General features: G+C 43.9%; 1 long non-coding RNA gene and 1 pseudogene across 1 annotated transcript; both read left to right on the plus strand.

Annotated features, from left to right (window-relative positions):
- LOC135536874 (dachshund homolog 1-like) overlaps positions 1-8495 on the plus strand; it is a 101483-nt pseudogene extending 92988 nt beyond the window's left edge.
- Positions 8496-8570: 75 nt separating this feature from the next.
- Positions 8571-20956, plus strand: LOC135536866 (uncharacterized). The gene is made up of 3 exons (XR_010455081.1): positions 8571-8594; positions 9943-10014; positions 20874-20956. It is a non-coding gene; the product is annotated as an uncharacterized LOC135536866 (long non-coding RNA).
- The last annotated feature ends 461 nt before the right edge of the window (positions 20957-21417 follow it).

The following is a 21417-nucleotide window of genomic DNA, read 5'->3' on the forward strand; positions in this document are numbered from 1 at the left end:
AGGAGGTTAAACAACACTACTCAATCTGATCTGTAGAGGAGGTTAAACAACACAACTCAATCTGATCTGTATAGGAGGTTAAACAACACTACTCAATCTGATCTGTATAGGAGGTAAAACAACACTACTCAATCTGCTCTGTAGAGGAGGTAAAACAACACTCCTCAATCTGATCTGTAGAGGAGGTTAAACAACACTACTCAATCTGATCTGTAGAGGTTAAACAACACTACTCAATCTGATCTGTAGAGGTAAAACAACACTACTCAATCTGATCTGTAGAGGAGGTAAAACAACACAACTCAATCTGATCTGTAGAGGTTAAACAACACTACTCAATCTGATCTGTAGAGGTTAAACAACACTACTCAATCTGATCTGTAGAGGAGGTTAAACAACACTACTCAATCTGATCTGTAGAGGAGGTTAAACAAAACAACTCAATCTGATCTGTAGAGGAGGTTAAACAACACAACTCAATCTGATCTGTAGAGACACTGAAACTAATTAAAGAAAACAGAGCAGCTGTTGCCTTTATGCCAACTGGCAGAGATAGCAGGCGTCTGTCTGTGAGAGTGAGGAGCAAGACAAAGAGGGAGAACGTGTGTGATTTAAACGTGGCCATGACATAGTTATCAGTAGTGCAGGAGAACAGACATCTGTGAACACAGTATTACAGTATACTCAGGGGACAGTGTGTGTTTCCATCTGTGTGTCTTCAGTGGTGCCACACTGAAAAGGTTGGGTGTGGTTTCTTGAGTTTGTCAGTTGTAGTTTAGTCGTGGACACAGCCAATCACAATCTTCCTCTATTTTGCATGTTCTGAATAATTAATATCACCATCTCTCTCTCTCTCTCTCTCTCTGTCTTTCCCCAGAAGAGCCAAACACAATGGTAAATGCATTCTGATGACTTCTCTGCTATTTTCTTTTGTCTGTCCGCAAGATGACTGTGGTTCCCTGAGCACCCAGACTGTCAGAGAACCAATCAGAGAGCCAGTCAGAGAACCAATCAGAGACGGCTATGAGAGGCTGTCGTTCTCGGGGCAGAAGCTTCCTCCAGGGTTCCCCGGGCCCTTTATCTTCCCTGAGGGGCTGTCGTCAATAGAGACTCTGCTCACTAACATCCAGGTGGGGCTCTACTCTCTGTTCTCAACTGAATCGTCCCAGAAGGTGTAATGATGTTTTGCTGAACCATGTTTTGATATTGGAGGCTGCATCTTCTTTCTCTACTCACAGTTTGTTATCACACATCTGGATGAGTAACTCCACCTCACCTCATCTCTCTATCTGTGTCTCTGGGCTCCATCTCATCTCTATCTGTGTCTCTGGGCTCCACCTCACCTCATCTCTCTATCTGTGTCTCTGGGCTCCATCTCATCTCTCTATCTGTGTCTCTGGGCTCCACCTCATCTCATCTCTCTATCTGTGTCTCTGGGCTCCACCTCATCTCTCTATCTGTGTCTCTGGGCTCCATCTCATCTCTCTATCTGTGTCTCTGGGCTCCACCTCATCTCATCTCTCTATCTGTGTCTCTAGGCTCCACCTCATCTCTATCTGTGTCTCTGGGCTCCACCTCACCTCATCTCTCTATCTGTGTCTCTAGGCTCCACCTCATCTCATCTCTCTATCTGTGTCTCTGGGCTCCACCTCACCTCATCTCTCTATCTGTGTCTCTGGGCTCCACCTCATCTCATCTCTCTATCTGTGTCTCTGGGCTCCATCTCATCTCTCTATCTGTGTCTCTGGGCTCCATCTCATCTCATCTCTCTATCTGTGTCTCTGGGCTCCACCTCATCTCATCTCTCTATCTGTGTCTCTGGGCTCCACCTCATCTCATCTCTATCTGTGTCTCTGGGCTCCACCTCATCTCATCTCTATCTGTGTCTCTGGGCTCCACCTCACCTCATCTCTCTATCTGTGTCTCTGGGCTCCACCTCATCTCATCTCTCTATCTGTGTCTCTGGGCTCCACCTCATCTCATCTCTCTATCTGTGTCTCTGGGCTCCACCTCATCTCATCTCTCTATCTGTGTCTCTGGGCTCCACCTCATCTCATCTCTATCTGTGTCTCTGGGCTCCACCTCATCTCATCTCTCTGTCTGTGTCTCTGGGCTCCACCTCATCTCATCTCTCTATCTGTGTCTCTGGGCTCCATCTCATCTCTCTATCTGTGTCTCTGGGCTCCACCTCATCTCTCTATCTGTGTCTCTGGGCTCCACCTCACCTCATCTCTCTATCTGTGTCTCTGGGCTCCACCTCATCTCATCTCTCTATCTGTGTCTCTGGGCTCCATCTCATCTCTCTATCTGTGTCTCTGGGCTCCACCTCATCTCTCTATCTGTGTCTCTGGGCTCCATCTCATCTCTCTATCTGTGTCTCTGGGCTCCACCTCACCTCATCTCTCTATCTGTGTCTCTGGGCTCCACCTCATCTCATCTCTCTATCTGTGTCTCTGGGCTCCACCTCATCTCATCTCTATCTGTGTCTCTGGGCTCCACCTCATCTCATCTCTCTATCTGTGTCTCTGGGCTCCACCTCATCTCATCTCTCTATCTGTGTCTCTGGGCTCCACCTCATCTCTCATCTCTCTATCTACACACTACAGACTACACACTACAGTGATGTATGGATTTAGTGTAACAGCCTCTTGATGTGTGTCTTACTCTGTGCCCTCCAAGCAGGGCTTGCTGAAGGTTGCCATCGACAACACGCGTGCTCAGGACAAGCAGGTGCAGACGGAGAAGTCAGAGCTGAAGATGGAACTGTTCAGAGAGAGGGAGCTCAGAGAGACACTGGAGAGACAGCTCACCATGGAGCAGAAAAACAGAGGTTGGTTAACACTACATTACCCACAACACACTGCACACTACACTACACTACATTACCCACAGTAAACTGTTCAGAGAGAGGGAGCTCAGAGAGACACTGGAGAGACAGCTCACCATGGAGCAGAAAAACAGAGGTTGGTTAACACTACATTACCCACAACACACTGCACACTACACTACACTACATTACCCACAGTGAACTGTTCAGAGAGAGGGAGCTCAGAGAGACACTGGAGAGACAGCTCACCATGGAGCAGAAAAACAGAGGTTGGTTAACACTACATTACCCATAACACACTGCACACTACACTACATTACCCACAGTGAACTGTTCAGAGAGAGGGAGCTAAGAGAGACACTGGAGAGACAGCTCACCATGGAGCAGAAAAACAGAGGTTGGTTAACACTACATTACCCACAACACACTGCACACTACACTACATTACCCACAACACACTGCACACTACACTACATTACCCATAACACACTGCACACTACACTACATTACCCACAGTGAACTGTTCAGAGAGAGGGAGCTCAGAGAGACACTGGAGAGACAGCTCACCATGGAGCAGAAAAACAGAGGTTGGTTAACACTACATTACCCACAACACACTGCACACTACACTACATTACCCATAACACACTGCACACTACACTACATTACCCACAGTGAACTGTTCAGAGAGAGGGAGCTCAGAGAGACACTGGAGAGACAGCTCACCATGGAGCAGAAAAACGGAGGTCGGTTAACACTACATTACCCACAACACACTGCACACTACACTACATTACCCACAGTGAACTGTTCAGAGAGAGGGAGCTCAGAGAGACACTGGAGAGACAGCTCACCATGGAGCAGAAAAACAGAGGTTGGTTAACACTACATTACCCACAACACACTGCACACTACACTACACTACATTACCCACAGTGAACTGTTCAGAGAGAGGGAGCTCAGAGAGACACTGGAGAGACAGCTCACCATGGAGCAGAAAAACAGAGGTTGGTTAACACTACATTACCCACAACACACTGCACACTACACTACACTACATTACCCACAGTGAACTGTTCAGAGAGAGGGAGCTCAGAGAGACACTGGAGAGACAGCTCACCATGGAGCAGAAAAACAGAGGTTGGTTAACACTACATTACCCATAACACACTGCACACTACACTACATTACCCACAGTGAACTGTTCAGAGAGAGGGAGCTAAGAGAGACACTGGAGAGACAGCTCACCATGGAGCAGAAAAACAGAGGTTGGTTAACACTACATTACCCACAACACACTGCACACTACACTACATTACCCACAACACACTGCACACTACACTACATTACCCATAACACACTGCACACTACACTACATTACCCACAGTGAACTGTTCAGAGAGAGGGAGCTCAGAGAGACACTGGAGAGACAGCTCACCATGGAGCAGAAAAACAGAGGTCGGTTAACACTACATTACCCACAACACACTGCACACTACACTACATTACCCACAGTGAACTGTTCAGAGAGAGGGAGCTCAGAGAGACACTGGAGAGACAGCTCACCATGGAGCAGAAAAACAGAGGTTGGTTAACACTACATTACCCACAACACACTGCACACTACACTACATTACCCACAGTGAACTGTTCAGAGAGAGGGAGCTCAGAGAGACACTGGAGAGACAGCTCACCATGGAGCAGAAAAACAGAGGTTGGTTAACACTACATTACCCACAACACACTGCACACTACACTACATTACCCACAGTGAACTGTTCAGAGAGAGGAGCTCAGAGAGACACTGGAGAGACAGCTCACCATGGAGCAGAAAAACAGAGGTTGGTTAACACTACATTACCCACAACACACTGCACACTACACTACATTACCCACAGTGAACTGTTCAGAGAGAGGGAGCTAAGAGAGACACTGGAGAGACAGCTCACCATGGAGCAGAAAAACAGAGGTTGGTTAACACTACATTACCCACAACACACTGCACACTACACTACATTACCCACAACACACTGCACACTACACTACATTACCCATAACACACTGCACACTACACTACATTACCCACAGTGAACTGTTCAGAGAGAGGGAGCTCAGAGAGACACTGGAGAGACAGCTCACCATGGAGCAGAAAAACAGAGGTCGGTTAACACTACATTACCCACAACACACTGCACACTACACTACATTACCCACAGTGAACTGTTCAGAGAGAGGGAGCTCAGAGAGACACTGGAGAGACAGCTCACCATGGAGCAGAAAAACAGAGGTTGGTTAACACTACATTACCCACAACACACTGCACACTACACTACATTACCCACAGTGAACTGTTCAGAGAGAGGGAGCTCAGAGAGACACTGGAGAGACAGCTCACCATGGAGCAGAAAAACAGAGGTTGGTTAACACTACATTACCCACAACACACTGCACACTACACTACATTACCCACAGTGAACTGTTCAGAGAGAGGGAGCTCAGAGAGACACTGGAGAGACAGCTCACCATGGAGCAGAAAAACAGAGGTTGGTTAACACTACATTACCCACAACACACTGCACACTACACTACATTACCCACAGTGAACTGTTCAGAGAGAGGGAGCTAAGAGAGACACTGGAGAGACAGCTCACCATGGAGCAGAAAACAGAGGTTGGTTAACACTACATTACCCACAACACACTGCACACTACACTACATTACCCACAACACACTGCACACTACACTACATTACCCATAACACACTGCACACTACACTACATTACCCACAGTGAACTGTTCAGAGAGAGGGAGCTCAGAGAGACACTGGAGAGACAGCTCACCATGGAGCAGAAAAACAGAGGTTGGTTAACACTACATTACCCACAACACACTGCACACTACACTACATTACCCACAACACACTGCACACTACACTACATTACCCACAGTGAACTGTTCAGAGAGAGGGAGCTCAGAGAGACACTGGAGAGACAGCTCACCATGGAGCAGAAAAACGGAGGTCGGTTAACACTACATTACCCACAACACACTGCACACTACACTACATTACCCACAGTGAACTGTTCAGAGAGAGGGAGCTAAGAGAGACACTGGAGAGACAGCTCACCATGGAGCAGAAAAACAGAGGTCGGTTAACACTACATTACCCACAACACACTGCACACTACACTACACTACATTACCCACAGTAAACTGTTCAGAGAGAGGGAGCTCAGAGAGACACTGGAGAGACAGCTCACCATGGAGCAGAAAAACAGAGGTTGGTTAACACTACATTACCCACAACACACTGCACACTACACTACACTACATTACCCACAGTAAACTGTTCAGAGAGAGGGAGCTCAGAGAGACACTGGAGAGACAGCTCACCATGGAGCAGAAAAACAGAGGTTGGTTAACACTACATTACCCATAACACACTGCACACTACACTACATTACCCACAGTGAACTGTTCAGAGAGAGGGAGCTAAGAGAGACACTGGAGAGACAGCTCACCATGGAGCAGAAAAACAGAGGTTGGTTAACACTACATTACCCACAACACACTGCACACTACACTACATTACCCACAACACACTGCACACTACACTACATTACCCATAACACACTGCACACTACACTACATTACCCACAGTGAACTGTTCAGAGAGAGGGAGCTCAGAGAGACACTGGAGAGACAGCTCACCATGGAGCAGAAAAACAGAGGTCGGTTAACACTACATTACCCACAACACACTGCACACTACACTACATTACCCACAGTGAACTGTTCAGAGAGAGGGAGCTCAGAGAGACACTGGAGAGACAGCTCACCATGGAGCAGAAAAACAGAGGTTGGTTAACACTACATTACCCACAACACACTGCACACTACACTACATTACCCACAATGAGCTGTTCAGAGAGAGGGAGCTCAGAGAGACACTGGAGAGACAGCTCACCATGGAGCAGAAAAACAGAGGTTGGTTAACACTACATTACCCACAACACACTGCACACTACACTACATTACCCACAGTGAACTGTTCAGAGAGGGAGCTCAGAGAGACACTGGAGAGACAGCTCACCATGGAGCAGAAAAACAGAGGTTGGTTAACACTACATTACCCACAACACACTGCACACTACACTACATTACCCACAACACACTGCACACTACACTACATTACCCACAGTGAACTGTTCAGAGAGAGGGAGCTAAGAGTGACACTGGAGAGACAGCTCACCATGGAGCAGAAAAACAGAGGTTGGTTAACACTACATTACCCACAACACACTGCACACTACACTACATTACCCACAGTGAACTGTTCAGAGAGAGGGAGCTCAGAGAGACACTGAGAGACAGCTCACCATGGAGCAGAAAAACAGAGGTTGGTTAACACTACATTACCCACAACACACTGCACACTACACTACATTACCCACAACACACTGCACACTACACTACACTACATTACCCACAGTGAACTGTTCAGAGAGAGGGAGCTCAGAGAGACACTGGAGAGACAGCTCACCATGGAGCAGAAAAACAGAGGTTGGTTAACACTACATTACCCACAACACACTGCACACTACACTACATTACCCACAGTGAACTGTTCAGAGAGAGGAGCTAAGAGAGACACTGGAGAGACAGCTCACCATGGAGCAGAAAAACAGAGGTTGGTTAACACTACATTACCCACAACACACTGCACACTGCACACTACACTACACTACATTACCCACAGTGAACTGTTCAGAGAGAGGGAGCTAAGAGAGACACTGGAGAGACAGCTCACCATGGAGCAGAAAAACAGAGGTCGGTTAACACTACATTACCCACAACACACTGCACGCTACACTACATTACCCACAACACACTGCACACTACACTACATTACCCACAGTGAACTGTTCAGAGAGAGGGAGCTAAGAGTGACACTGGAGAGACAGCTCACCATGGAGCAGAAAAACAGAGGTTGGTTAACACTACATTACCCACAACACACTGCACACTACACTACATTACCCACAACACACTGCACACTACACTACACTACATTACCCACAGTGAACTGTTCAGAGAGAGGGAGCTAAGAGAGACACTGGAGAGACAGCTCACCATGGAGCAGAAAAACAGAGGTCGGTTAACACTACATTACCCACAACACACTGCACACTACACTACATTACCCACAACACACTGCACACTACACTACACTACATTACCCACAGTGAACTGTTCAGAGAGAGGGAGCTAAGAGAGACACTGGAGAGACAGCTCACCATGGAGCAGAAAAACAGAGGTTGGTTAACACTACATTACCCACAACACACTGCACACTACACTACATTTCCCACAGTGAACTGTTCAGAGAGAGGGAGCTAAGAGAGACACTGGAGAGACAGCTCACCATGGAGCAGAAAAACAGAGGTGGTTAACACTACATTACCCACAACACACTGCACACTACACTACATTACCCACAACACACTGCACACTACACTACATTACCCACAACCCACCGGCACACCATACTACTCATCTCTGTTTCCGCTGAGCCCTAAAAAACAAGCACTGCAGTGGTCACAATTCTCAACTGTTGTGTGTATTTTCAGTGCTGATCCAGTGGTCTGAAGAAAGAGAAGAAGAGTAAGAGGAAACTTCAGGAGGCTCTGCAGTTTGAGTGTAAACTGAGAGACCATGCTGAGCAGACTCTGCAGCAGACTGTTAGCGGCAGACAGAGCCCTCTGTGGTAAGTCTCCAGGCTACGTCACCGTTTACATTCACTTTTCTCTTGGGGCGGCAGGGAGCCTAGTGGTTAGAGTGTAGAGGTGGCAGGGGAGCCTGGTGGTTAGAGTGTAGAGGTGGCAGGGAGCCTGGTGGTTAGAGTGTAGAGGTGGCAGGTAGCCTAGTGGTTAGAGTGTAGAGGCGGCAGGGGAGCCTGGTGGTTAGAGTGGAGAGGTGGCAGGTAGCCTAGTGGTTAGAGTGTAGAGGCGGCAGGGGAGCCTGGTGGTTAGAGTGTAGAGGCGGCAGGGGAGCCTAGTGGTTAGAGCGTAGAGGTGGCAGGGGAGCCTAGTGGTTAGAGTGTAGAGGCGGCAGGGGAGCCTGGTGGTTAGAGTGGAGAGGTGGCAGGTAGCCTAGTGGTTAGAGTGTAGAGGCGGCAGGGAGCCTGGTGGTTAGAGTGGAGAGGTGGCAGGTAGCCTAGTGGTTAGAGTGTAGAGGCGGCAGGGGAGCCTAGTGGTTAGAGTGTAGAGGTGGCAGGTAGCCTAGTGGTTAGAGGGAGAGAGGTGGCAGGTAGCCTAGTGGTTAGAGTGTAGAGGTGGCAGGGTAGCCTAGTGGTTAGAGCGTAGAGGTGGCAGGGTAGCCTGGTGGTTAGAGTGTAGAGGTGGCAGGGGAGCCTGGTGGTTAGAGTGTAGAGGCGGCAGGGGAGCCTAGTGGTTAGAGTGGAGAGGCGGCAGGTAGCCTGGTGGTTAGAGTGTAGAGGCGGCAGGGGAGCCTAGTGGTTAGAGTGTAGAGGTGGCAGGTAGCCTGGTGGTTAGAGTGTAGAGGCGGCAAGGTAGCCTGGTGGTTAGAGTGTAGAGGCGGCAGGGTAGCCTAGTGGTTAGAGTGTTGAGGCGGCAGGGGAGCCTAGTGGTTAGAGTGTAGAGGCGGCAGGGGAGCCTAGTGGTTAGAGCGTAGAGGCGGCAGGGTAGCCTAGTGGTTAGAGTGTAGAGGCGGCAGGGTAGCCTAGTGGTTCGAGCATTGGACTAGTAACCAGAAGGTTGCAAGTTCAAACCCCGAGCTGACAAGGTACAAATCTGTCGTTCTGCCCCTGAACAGGCAGTTAACCCACTGTTCCCAGGCCGTCATTGAAAATAAGAATTTGCTCTTAACTGACTTGCCTGGTTAAATAAAGGTGAAAAATAAATAGAAGTTTGTACATTTTATTTACATTTGACTCTTTATTCTTAATTTTGACTTAATGGTGCAGTTTGACGTTGTCATTTATGTTCCTTTATGAAAATGAATGTATCGCCCTTTTCCTTCTCATTCACTAGTAATCAGGTGTGATAATTAATGACTAAACTCCTGCCTCTCCGTCATCATTACCCTCCGATCAGACTCACTGACCCAGGAAGTAGACAACGGTAACCAAGGTAACGGCAGGACTGACGCAGAGGCAGCGATACAAGGTACGGCAGCTTCTGAATGGCTCATCCATCCTTATCCTTGTTGCCTAAATGTCCGGGTGTTTATGTTGAGTTGAACTAACGCCGTTGGTCTGTGGAGCAGCAATCAAATTGATAAACAGTTTTTAATAGTTGAGTGTTGAGCGTATAATACTATTCGTATCTGTTACGAAGGTGTTTCAGATGCTCTCATTGCTCTGTGTATCAGAACGACAGTACACCCCATCTACCCCTCTCTCTCCTGCTGCAGAGTTGCCCACAGACCCCATCTACCCCCTCTCTCTCCTGCTCCAGTCCCCCACAGACCCCATCTACCCCCTCTCTCTCCTGCTCAGTCCCCCACAGACCCCATCTACCCCTCTCTCTCCTGCTCCAGTTCCCCACAGACCCCATCTACCCCCTCTCTCCTGCTGCAGTCCCCCACAGACCCCATCTACCCCCTCTCTCCTGCTCCAGTCCCCCACAGACCCCATCTACCCCCCTCTCTCCTGCTCCAGTTCCCCACAGACCCCATCTACCCCCTCTCTCTCCTGCTGCAGAGTCCCCCACAGACCCCATCTACCCCCCTCTCTCTCCTGCTGCAGAGTCCCCCACAGACCCCATCTACCCCTCTCTCTCCTGCTGCAGAGTCCCCCACAGACCCCATCTACCCCTCTCTCCTGCTCCAGTCCCCCACAGACCCCATCTACCCCCTCTCTCCTGCTCCAGTCCCCCCACAGACCCCATCTACCCCTCTCTCCTGCTCCAGTCCCCCCACAGACCCCATCTACCCCTCTCTCTCCTGCTCCAGTCCCCCACAGACCCCATCTACCCCTCTCTCCTGCTCCAGTCCCCCACAGACCCCATCTACCCCCTCTCTCTCCTGCTCACAGACCCCATCTACCCCTCTCCTGCTCCAGTCCCCCACAGACCCCATCTACCCCCTCTCTCCTGCTCCAGTCCCCCACAGACCCCATCTACCCCCTCTCTCCTGCTCCAGTCCCCCACAGACCCCATCTACCCCCTCTCTCCTGCTCCAGTCCCCCACAGACCCCATCTACCCCTCTCTCCTGCTCCAGTCCCCCACAGACCCCATCTACCCCCTCTCTCCTGCTCCAGTCCCCCCACAGACCCCATCTACCCCCCCTCTCTCCTGCTCCAGTCCCCCACAGACCCCATCTACCCCTCTCTCTCCTGCTCCAGTCCCCCACAGACCCCATCTACCCCCCCTCTCTCTCCTGCTGCAGAGTCCCCGACAGGGACTTGCCCCTCTTTGTTAGCAGATCAAACATCTAAACAGTTAAAGGGAAATCTACCCCCTCTCTACCCCCCTCTAAAAGGGAAATCCCCCTCTCTCCTGCTCCAGTCCCCTCACAGACCCCATCTACCCCTCTCTCCTGCTCCAGTCCCCTCACAGACCCCATCTACCCCCTCTCTCCTGCTCCAGTCCCCCCACAGACCCCATCTACCCCCTCTCTCCTGCTCCAGTCCCCCACAGACCCCATCTACCCCCTCTCTCTCCTGCTCCAGTCCCCTCACAGACCCCATCTACCCTCTCTCCTGCTCCAGTCCCCTCACAGACCCCATCTACCCCCTCTCTCCTGCTCCAGTCCCCCCACAGACCCCATCTACCCCCTCTCTCCTGCTCCAGTCCCCCCACAGACCCCATCTACCCCCTCTCTCCTGCTCCAGTCCCCCCACAGACCCCATCTACCCCCTCTCTCCTGCTGCAGAGTCCCCCACAGACCCCATCTACCCCCTCTCTCTCCTGCTGCAGAGTCCCCCCACAGACCCCATCTACCCCTCTCTCTCCTGCTGCAGAGTCCCCCACAGACCCCATCTACCCCTCTCTCTCCTGCTCCAGTCCCCCACAGACCCCATCTACCCCCCTCTCTCCTGCTGCAGAGTCCCCCCACAGACCCCATCTACCCCTCTCTCTCCTGCTCCAGTCCCACACAGACCCCATCTACCCCCCTCTCTCCTGCTCCAGTTCCCCACAGACCCCATCTACCCCCCTCTCTCCTGCTGCAGAGTCCCCCACAGACCCCATCTACCCCCTCTCTCCTGCTGCAGAGTCCCCCACAGACCCCATCTACCCCCTCTCTCTCCTGCTCCAGTCCCCCACAGACCCCATCTACCCCCTCTCTCCTGCTCCAGTCCCCCTCACAGACCCCATCTACCCCCTCTCTCCTGCTCCAGTCCCCCACAGACCCCATCTACCCCCTCTCTCCTGCTCCAGTCCCCTCACAGACCCCATCTACCCCCTCTCTCCTGCTCCAGTCCCCTCACAGACCCCATCTACCCCCTCTCTCCTGCTCCAGTCCCCCCACAGACCCCATCTACCCCCTCTCCTGCTCCAGTCCCCCCACAGACCCCATCTACCCCCTCTCCTGCTCCAGTCCCCTCACGGACCCCATCTACCCCCTCTCTCTCCTGCTGCAGAGCTCCCGACAGGGACTTGCTCCCTCTCTTGTTAGCAGATCAAACATCTAAACAGTTAAAAGGGAAATTTAATTTAATGTCAGTGAAGCAAAAAAAAGAGCAAGGCCCCGTAATTAATGGCTGTCTTAATTGTCCTCCTGATGTATTTGCATAGACATCATTTGCATAACTTACATGCAGTAATAAATCTTTCCAAAGAGCGTTTTTAACAGACAACAGACAAGAGGCCCTAGAAAACAATTTATATATACAGAACAATACTCTTATGTATTTTAGTTTGCTATCTTTGGTCATCTTAGTTTACTATCTTTGCTTATCATCTTATAGTATACTATCTTTGCTCATCATCTTAGTTTACTATCTTTGCTCATCATCTTAGTTTACTATCTTTGCTCATCATCTTAGTTTACTATTGTTGCTCATCATCTTAGTTTACTATCTTTGCTCATCATCTTAGTTTACTATCTTTGCTCATCATCTTAGTTTACTATCTTTGCTCATCATCTTAGTTTACTATCGTTGCTCATCATCTTAGTTTACTATCTTTGCTCATCATCTTAGTTTACTATCTTTGCTCATCATCTTAGTTTACTATCTTTGCTCATCATCTTAGTTTACTATCTTTGCTCATCATCTTAGTTTACTATCTTTGCTCATCATCTTAGTTTACTATCGTTGCTCATCATGTTAGTTGACTATCTTTGCTCATCATCTTAGTTTACTATCTTTGCTCATCATCTTAGTTGACTATCTTTGCTCATCATGTTAGTTTACTATCTTTGCTCATCATGTTAGTTTACTATCTTTGCTCATCATCTTAGTTTACTATCTTTGCTCATCATCTTAGTTTACTATCTTTGCTCATCATCTTAGTTTACTATCTTTGCTCATCATCTTAGTTGACTATCTTTGCTCATCATCTTAGTTTACTATCTTTGCTCATCATCTTAGTTTACTATCTTTGCTCATCATCTTAGTTTACTATCTTTGCTCATCATCTTAGTTTACTATCTTTGCTCATCATCTTAGTTGACTATCTTTGCTCATCATCTTAGTTTACTATCTTTGCTCATCATCTTAGTTTACTATCGTTGCTCATCATCTTAGTTTACTATCTTTGCTCATCATCTTAGTTTACTATCGTTGCTCATCATCTTAGTTTACTATCTTTGCTCATCATCTTAGTTTACTATCGTTGCTCATCATCTTAGTTGACTATCTTTGCTCATCATCTTAGTTGACTATCTTTGCTCATCATGTTAGTTGACTATCTTTGCTCATCATCTTAGTTGACTATCTTTGCTCATCATGTTAGTTGACTATCTTTGCTCATCATCTTAGTTGACTATCTTTGCTCATCATGTTAGTTGACTATCTTTGCTCATCATCTTAGTTGACTATCTTTGCTCATCATCTTAGTTTACTATCTTTGCTCATCATGTTAGTTGACTATCTTTGCTCATCATGTTAGTTGACTATCGTTGCTCATCATCTTAGTTGACTATCTTGGCTCATCATCTTAGTTGACTATCGTTGCTCATCATCTTAGTTGACTATCTTTGCTCATCATGTTAGTTGACTATCTTTGCTCATCATCTTAGTTGACTATCGTTGCTCATCATCTTAGTTGACTATCTTTGCTCATCATGTTAGTTGACTATCGTTGCTCATCATCTTTGTTGACTATCGTTGCTCATCATCTTAGTTGACTATCTTTGCTCATCATCTTAGTTGACTATCGTTGCTCATCATCTTAGTTTACTATCTTTGCTCATCATCTTAGTTTACTATCTTTGCTCATCATGTTAGTTGACTATCTTTGCTCATCATGTTAGTTGACTATCGTTGCTCATCATCTTAGTTGACTATCTTGGCTCATCATCTTAGTTGACTATCGTTGCTCATCATCTTAGTTGACTATCTTTGCTCATCATGTTAGTTGACTATCTTTGCTCATCATCTTAGTTGACTATCGTTGCTCATCATCTTAGTTGACTATCTTTGCTCATCATGTTAGTTGACTATCGTTGCTCATCATCTTTGTTGACTATCGTTGCTCATCATCTTAGTTGACTATCTTTGCTCATCATCTTAGTTGACTATCGTTGCTCATCATCTTAGTTGACTATCGTTGCTCATCATCTTAGTTGACTATCTTTGCTCATCATCTTAGTTGACTATCTTTGCTCATCATCTTAGTTTACTATCGTTGCTCATCATCTTAGTTGACTATCTTTGCTCATCATCTTAGTTGACTATCTTTGCTCATCATCTTAGTTGACTATCTTTGCTCATCATGTTAGTTTACTATCTTTGCTCATCATGTTAGTTTACTATCTTTGCTCATCATCTTAGTTTACTATCTTTGCTCATCATCTTAGTTTACTATCTTTGCTCATCATCTTAGTTTACTATCTTTGCTCATCATCTTAGTTGACTATCTTTGCTCATCATCTTAGTTTACTATCTTTGCTCATCATCTTAGTTTACTATCTTTGCTCATCATCTTAGTTTACTATCGTTGCTCATCATCTTAGTTTACTATCTTTGCTCATCATCTTAGTTGACTATCTTTGCTCATCATCTTAGTTTACTATCTTTGCTCATCGTCTTAGTTTACTATCGTTGCTCATCATCTTAGTTTACTATCTTTGCTCATCGTCTTAGTTTACTATCGTTGCTCATCATCTTAGTTTACTATCTTTGCTCATCATCTTAGTTTACTATCGTTGCTCATCATCTTAGTTGACTATCTTTGCTCATCATCTTAGTTGACTATCTTTGCTCATCATGTTAGTTGACTATCTTTGCTCATCATCTTAGTTGACTATCTTTGCTCATCATGTTAGTTGACTATCTTTGCTCATCATCTTAGTTGACTATCTTTGCTCATCATGTTAGTTGACTATCTTTGCTCATCATCTTAGTTGACTATCTTTGCTCATCATCTTAGTTTACTATCTTTGCTCATCATCTTAGTTGACTATCTTTGCTCATCATGTTAGTTGACTATCTTTGCTCATCATGTTAGTTGACTATCGTTGCTCATCATCTTAGTTGACTATCTTGGCTCATCATCTTAGTTGACTATCGTTGCTCATCATCTTAGTTGACTATCTTTGCTCATCATGTTAGTTGACTATCTTTGCTCATCATCTTAGTTGACTATCGTTGCTCATCATCTTAGTTGACTATCTTTGCTCATCATGTTAGTTGACTATCGTTGCTCATCATCTTTGTTGACTATCGTTGCTCATCATCTTAGTTGACTATCTTTGCTCATCATCTTAGTTGACTATCGTTTGCTCATCATCTTAGTTGACTATCGTTGCTCATCATCTTAGTTGACTATCTTTGCTCATCATCTTAGTTTACTATCTTTGCTCATCATCTTAGTTGACTATCTTTGCTCATCATCTTAGTTTACTATCTTTGCTCATCATCTTAGTTTACTATCTTTGCTCATCATCTTAGTTTACTATCTTTGCTCATCATCTTAGTTTACTATCTTTGCTCATCATCTTAGTTTACTATCGTTGCTCATCATGTTAGTTGACTATCTTTGCTCATCATCTTAGTTTACTATCTTTGCTCATCATCTTAGTTGACTATCTTTGCTCATCATGTTAGTTGACTATCTTTGCTCATCATCTTAGTTTACTATCTTTGCTCATCATCTTAGTTGACTATCTTTGCTCATCATGTTAGTTTACTATCTTTGCTCATCATGTTAGTTTACTATCTTTGCTCATCATCTTAGTTTACTATCTTTGCTCATCATCTTAGTTTACTATCTTTGCTCATCATCTTAGTTTACTATCTTTGCTCATCATCTTAGTTTACTATCTTTGCTCATCATCTTAGTTTACTATCTTTGCTCATCATCTTAGTTTACTATCTTTGCTCATCATCTTAGTTTACTATCGTTGCTCATCATCTTAGTTTACTATCTTTGCTCATCATCTTAGTTGACTATCTTTGCTCATCATCTTAGTTTACTATCTTTGCTCATCGTCTTAGTTTACTATCGTTGCTCATCATCTTAGTTGACTATCTTTGCTCATCGTCTTAGTTTACTATCGTTGCTCATCATCTTAGTTTACTATCTTTGCTCATCATCTTAGTTTACTATCGTTGCTCATCATCTTAGTTGACTATCTTTGCTCATCATCTTAGTTGACTATCTTTGCTCATCATGTTAGTTGACTATCTTTGCTCATCATCTTAGTTGACTATCTTTGCTCATCATGTTAGTTGACTATCTTTGCTCATCATCTTAGTTGACTATCTTTGCTCATCATGTTAGTTGACTATCTTTGCTCATCATCTTAGTTGACTATCTTTGCTCATCATCTTAGTTTACTATCTTTGCTCATCATGTTAGTTGACTATCTTTGCTCATCATGTTAGTTGACTATCGTTGCTCATCATCTTAGTTGACTATCTTGGCTCATCATCTTAGTTGACTATCGTTGCTCATCATCTTAGTTGACTATCTTTGCTCATCATGTTAGTTGACTATCTTTGCTCATCATCTTAGTTGACTATCGTTGCTCATCATCTTAGTTGACTATCTTTGCTCATCATGTTAGTTGACTATCGTTGCTCATCATCTTTGTTGACTATCGTTGCTCATCATCTTAGTTGACTATCTTTGCTCATCATCTTAGTTGACTATCGTTGCTCATCATCTTAGTTTACTATCTTTGCTCATCATCTTAGTTTACTATCTTTGCTCATCATATTAGTTGACTATCTTTGCTCATCATGTTAGTTGACTATCGTTGCTCATCATCTTAGTTGACTATCTTGGCTCATCATCTTAGTTGACTATCGTTGCTCATCATCTTAGTTGACTATCTTTGCTCATCATGTTAGTTGACTATCTTTGCTCATCATCTTAGTTGACTATCGTTGCTCATCATCTTAGTTGACTATCTTTGCTCATCATGTTAGTTGACTATCGTTGCTCATCATCTTTGTTGACTATCGTTGCTCATCATCTTAGTTGACTATCTTTGCTCATCATCTTAGTTGACTATCGTTGCTCATCATCTTAGTTGACTATCGTTGCTCATCATCTTAGTTGACTATCTTTGCTCATCATCTTAGTTGACTATCTTTGCTCATCATCTTAGTTTACTATCGTTGCTCATCATCTTAGTTGACTATCTTTGCTCATCATCTTAGTTGACTATCTTTGCTCATCATCTTAGTTGACTATCTTTGCTCATCATGTTAGTTTACTATCTTTGCTCATCATGTTAGTTTACTATCTTTGCTCATCATCTTAGTTTACTATCTTTGCTCATCATCTTAGTTTACTATCTTTGCTCATCATCTTAGTTTACTATCTTTGCTCATCATCTTAGTTGACTATCTTTGCTCATCATCTTAGTTTACTATCTTTGCTCATCATCTTAGTTTACTATCTTTGCTCATCATCTTAGTTTACTATCGTTGCTCATCATCTTAGTTTACTATCTTTGCTCATCATCTTAGTTGACTATCTTTGCTCATCATCTTAGTTTACTATCTTTGCTCATCTTAGTTTACTATCCTCATCATCTTAGTTTACTATCTTTGCTCATCGTCTTAGTTTACTATCGTTGCTCATCATCTTAGTTTACTATCTTTGCTCATCATCTTAGTTTACTATCGTTGCTCATCATCTTAGTTGACTATCTTTGCTCATCATCTTAGTTGACTATCTTTGCTCATCATGTTAGTTGACTATCTTTGCTCATCATCTTAGTTGACTATCTTTGCTCATCATGTTAGTTGACTATCTTTGCTCATCATCTTAGTTGACTATCTTTGCTCATCATGTTAGTTGACTATCTTTGCTCATCATCTTAGTTGACTATCTTTGCTCATCATCTTAGTTTACTATCTTTGCTCATCATCTTAGTTGACTATCTTTGCTCATCATGTTAGTTGACTATCTTTGCTCATCATGTTAGTTGACTAGGCTCATCATCTTAGTTGACTATCTTGGCTCATCATCTTAGTTGACTATCGTTGCTCATCATCTTAGTTGACTATCTTTGCTCATCATGTTAGTTGACTATCTTTGCTCATCATCTTAGTTGACTATCGTTGCTCATCATCTTAGTTGACTATCTTTGCTCATCATGTTAGTTGACTATCGTTGTCATCATCTTTGTTGACTATCGTTGCTCATCATCTTAGTTGACTATCTTTGCTCATCATCTTAGTTGACTATCGTTACCTCATCATCTTAGTTGACTATCGAATGCTCATCATCTTAGTTGACTATCTTTGCTCATCATCTTAGTTTACTATCTTTGCTCATCATCTTAGTTGACTATCTTTGCTCATCATCTTAGTTTACTATCTTTGCTCATCATCTTAGTTTACTATCTTTGCTCATCATCTTAGTTTACTATCTTTGCTCATCATCTTAGTTTACTATCTTTGCTCATCATCTTAGTTTACTATCGTTGCTCATCATGTTAGTTGACTATCTTTGCTCATCATCTTAGTTTACTATCTTTGCTCATCATCTTAGTTGACTATCTTTGCTCATCATGTTAGTTTACTATCTTTGCTCATCATGTTAGTTTACTATCTTTGCTCATCATCTTAGTTTACTATCTTTGCTCATCATCTTAGTTTACTATCTTTGCTCATCATCTTAGTTTACTATCTTTGCTCATCATCTTAGTTGACTATCTTTGCTCATCATCTTAGTTTACTATCTTTGCTCATCATCTTAGTTTACTATCTTTGCTCATCATCTTAGTTTACTATCGTTGCTCATCATCTTAGTTTACTATCTTTGCTCATCATCTTAGTTGACTATCTTTGCTCATCATCTTAGTTTACTATCTTTGCTCATCGCCTTAGTTTACTATCGTTGCTCATCATCTTAGTTTACTATCTTTGCTCATCGCCTTAGTTTACTATCGTTGCTCATCATCTTAGTTGACTATCTTTGCTCATCATCTTAGTTGACTATCTTTGCTCATCATCTTAGTTGACTATCTTTGCTCATCATCTTAGTTGACTATCTTTGCTCATCATGTTAGTTGACTATCTTTGCTCATCATCTTAGTTGACTATCTTTGCTCATCATGTTAGTTGACTATCTTTGCTCATCATCTTAGTTGACTATCTTTGCTCATCATGTTAGTTGACTATCTTTGCTCATCATCTTAGTTGACTATCTTTGCTCATCATCTTAGTTTACTATCTTTGCTCATCATCTTAGTTGACTATCTTTGCTCATCATGTTAGTTGACTATCTTTGCTCATCATGTTAGTTGACTATCGTTGCTCATCATCTTAGTTGACTATCTTGGCTCATCATCTTAGTTGACTATCGTTGCTCATCATCTTAGTTGACTATCTTTGCTCATCATGTTAGTTGACTATCTTTGCTCATCATCTTAGTTGACTATCGTTGCTCATCATCTTAGTTGACTATCTTTGCTCATCATGTTAGTTGACTATCGTTGCTCATCATCTTTGTTGACTATCGTTGCTCATCATCTTAGTTGACTATCTTTGCTCATCATCTTAGTTGACTATCGTTGCTCATCATCTTAGTTGACTATCGTTGCTCATCATCTTAGTTGACTATCTTTGCTCATCATCTTAGGTTGCTCATCATCTTAGTTTACTATCGTTGCTCATCATCTTAGTTGACTATCTTTGCTCATCATCTTAGTTGACTATCTTTGCTCATCATCTTAGTTGACTATCTTTGCTCATCATGTTAGTTTACTATCTTTGCTCATCATGTTAGTTTACTATCTTTGCTCATCATCTTAGTTTACTATCTTTGCTCATCATCTTAGTTTACTATCTTTGCTCATCATCTTAGTTTACTATCTTTGCTCATCATCTTAGTTGACTATCTTTGCTCATCATCTTAGTTTACTATCTTTGCTCATCATCTTAGTTTACTATCTTTGCTCATCATCTTAGTTTACTATCGTTGCATCATCTTAGTTTACTATCTTTGCTCATCATCTTAGTTGACTATCTTTGCTCATCATCTTAGTTTACTATCTTTGCTCATCATCTTAGTTTACTATCGTTGCTCATCATCTTAGTTTACTATCTTTGCTCATCGTCTTAGTTTACTATCGTTGCTCATCATCTTAGTTTACTATCTTTGCTCATCATCTTAGTTTACTATCGTTGCTCATCATCTTAGTTGACTATCTTTGCTCATCATCTTAGTTGACTATCTTTGCTCATCATGTTAGTTGACTATCTTTGCTCATCATCTTAGTTGACTATCTTTGCTCATCATCTTAGTTTACTATCGTTGCTCATCATCTTAGTTGACTATCGTTGCTCATCATCTTAGTTGACTATCGTTGCTCATCATCTTAGTTGACTATCGTTGCTCATCATGTTAGTTGACTATCGTTGCTCATCATCTTTGTTTTTCACCTGTTGTTTCTCAGATGGAAGACTCTTCCTGAAAACCACAGTGATGTATTGAAGACAACATGGAGAGAAGAGGAGATGGATTGAGCACCATTGAAGAGATTCCAGGGACTTGCATCAGTAGCATCATGGACGTTTCAGTACTCCACACAGTCATAAAAGACTGACAATACACAACACAGAACAAATAATCAAAGAGTTGTGATAACAGTGTTACGTGCAATACCAATGTCTTTCACAGAAACACAATCACAGAAAAGTGGAACTGAAGGAGAGATTTTTCTACTTTATTTAAACCAGCCTGAATGCTCAGAGAAGGACAAATCCACTTCCAATTTTTGACTTGTATTCCTGTCTCAAGTTTTATAAGATTTCAATGTTTTAAAGCATAATGTCACGAAGGTCAGGTAAATCTAGAGGTTAATTTATTACGTTATTTCTGTACATAAATTGATACAATGTTTCATTACAATATTTGTTTTTGCTGTTTATTCTAGTGATGAAAATGCCGGTTCGGCCTTGGCCATTGTTGTATATCAGAGGAAAGGGGAAGGATTCCCA

This window comes from Oncorhynchus masou, unplaced genomic scaffold (genome assembly GCF_036934945.1).
Source record: "Oncorhynchus masou masou isolate Uvic2021 unplaced genomic scaffold, UVic_Omas_1.1 unplaced_scaffold_674, whole genome shotgun sequence".
Lineage (NCBI taxonomy): Eukaryota > Metazoa > Chordata > Actinopteri > Salmoniformes > Salmonidae > Oncorhynchus > Oncorhynchus masou.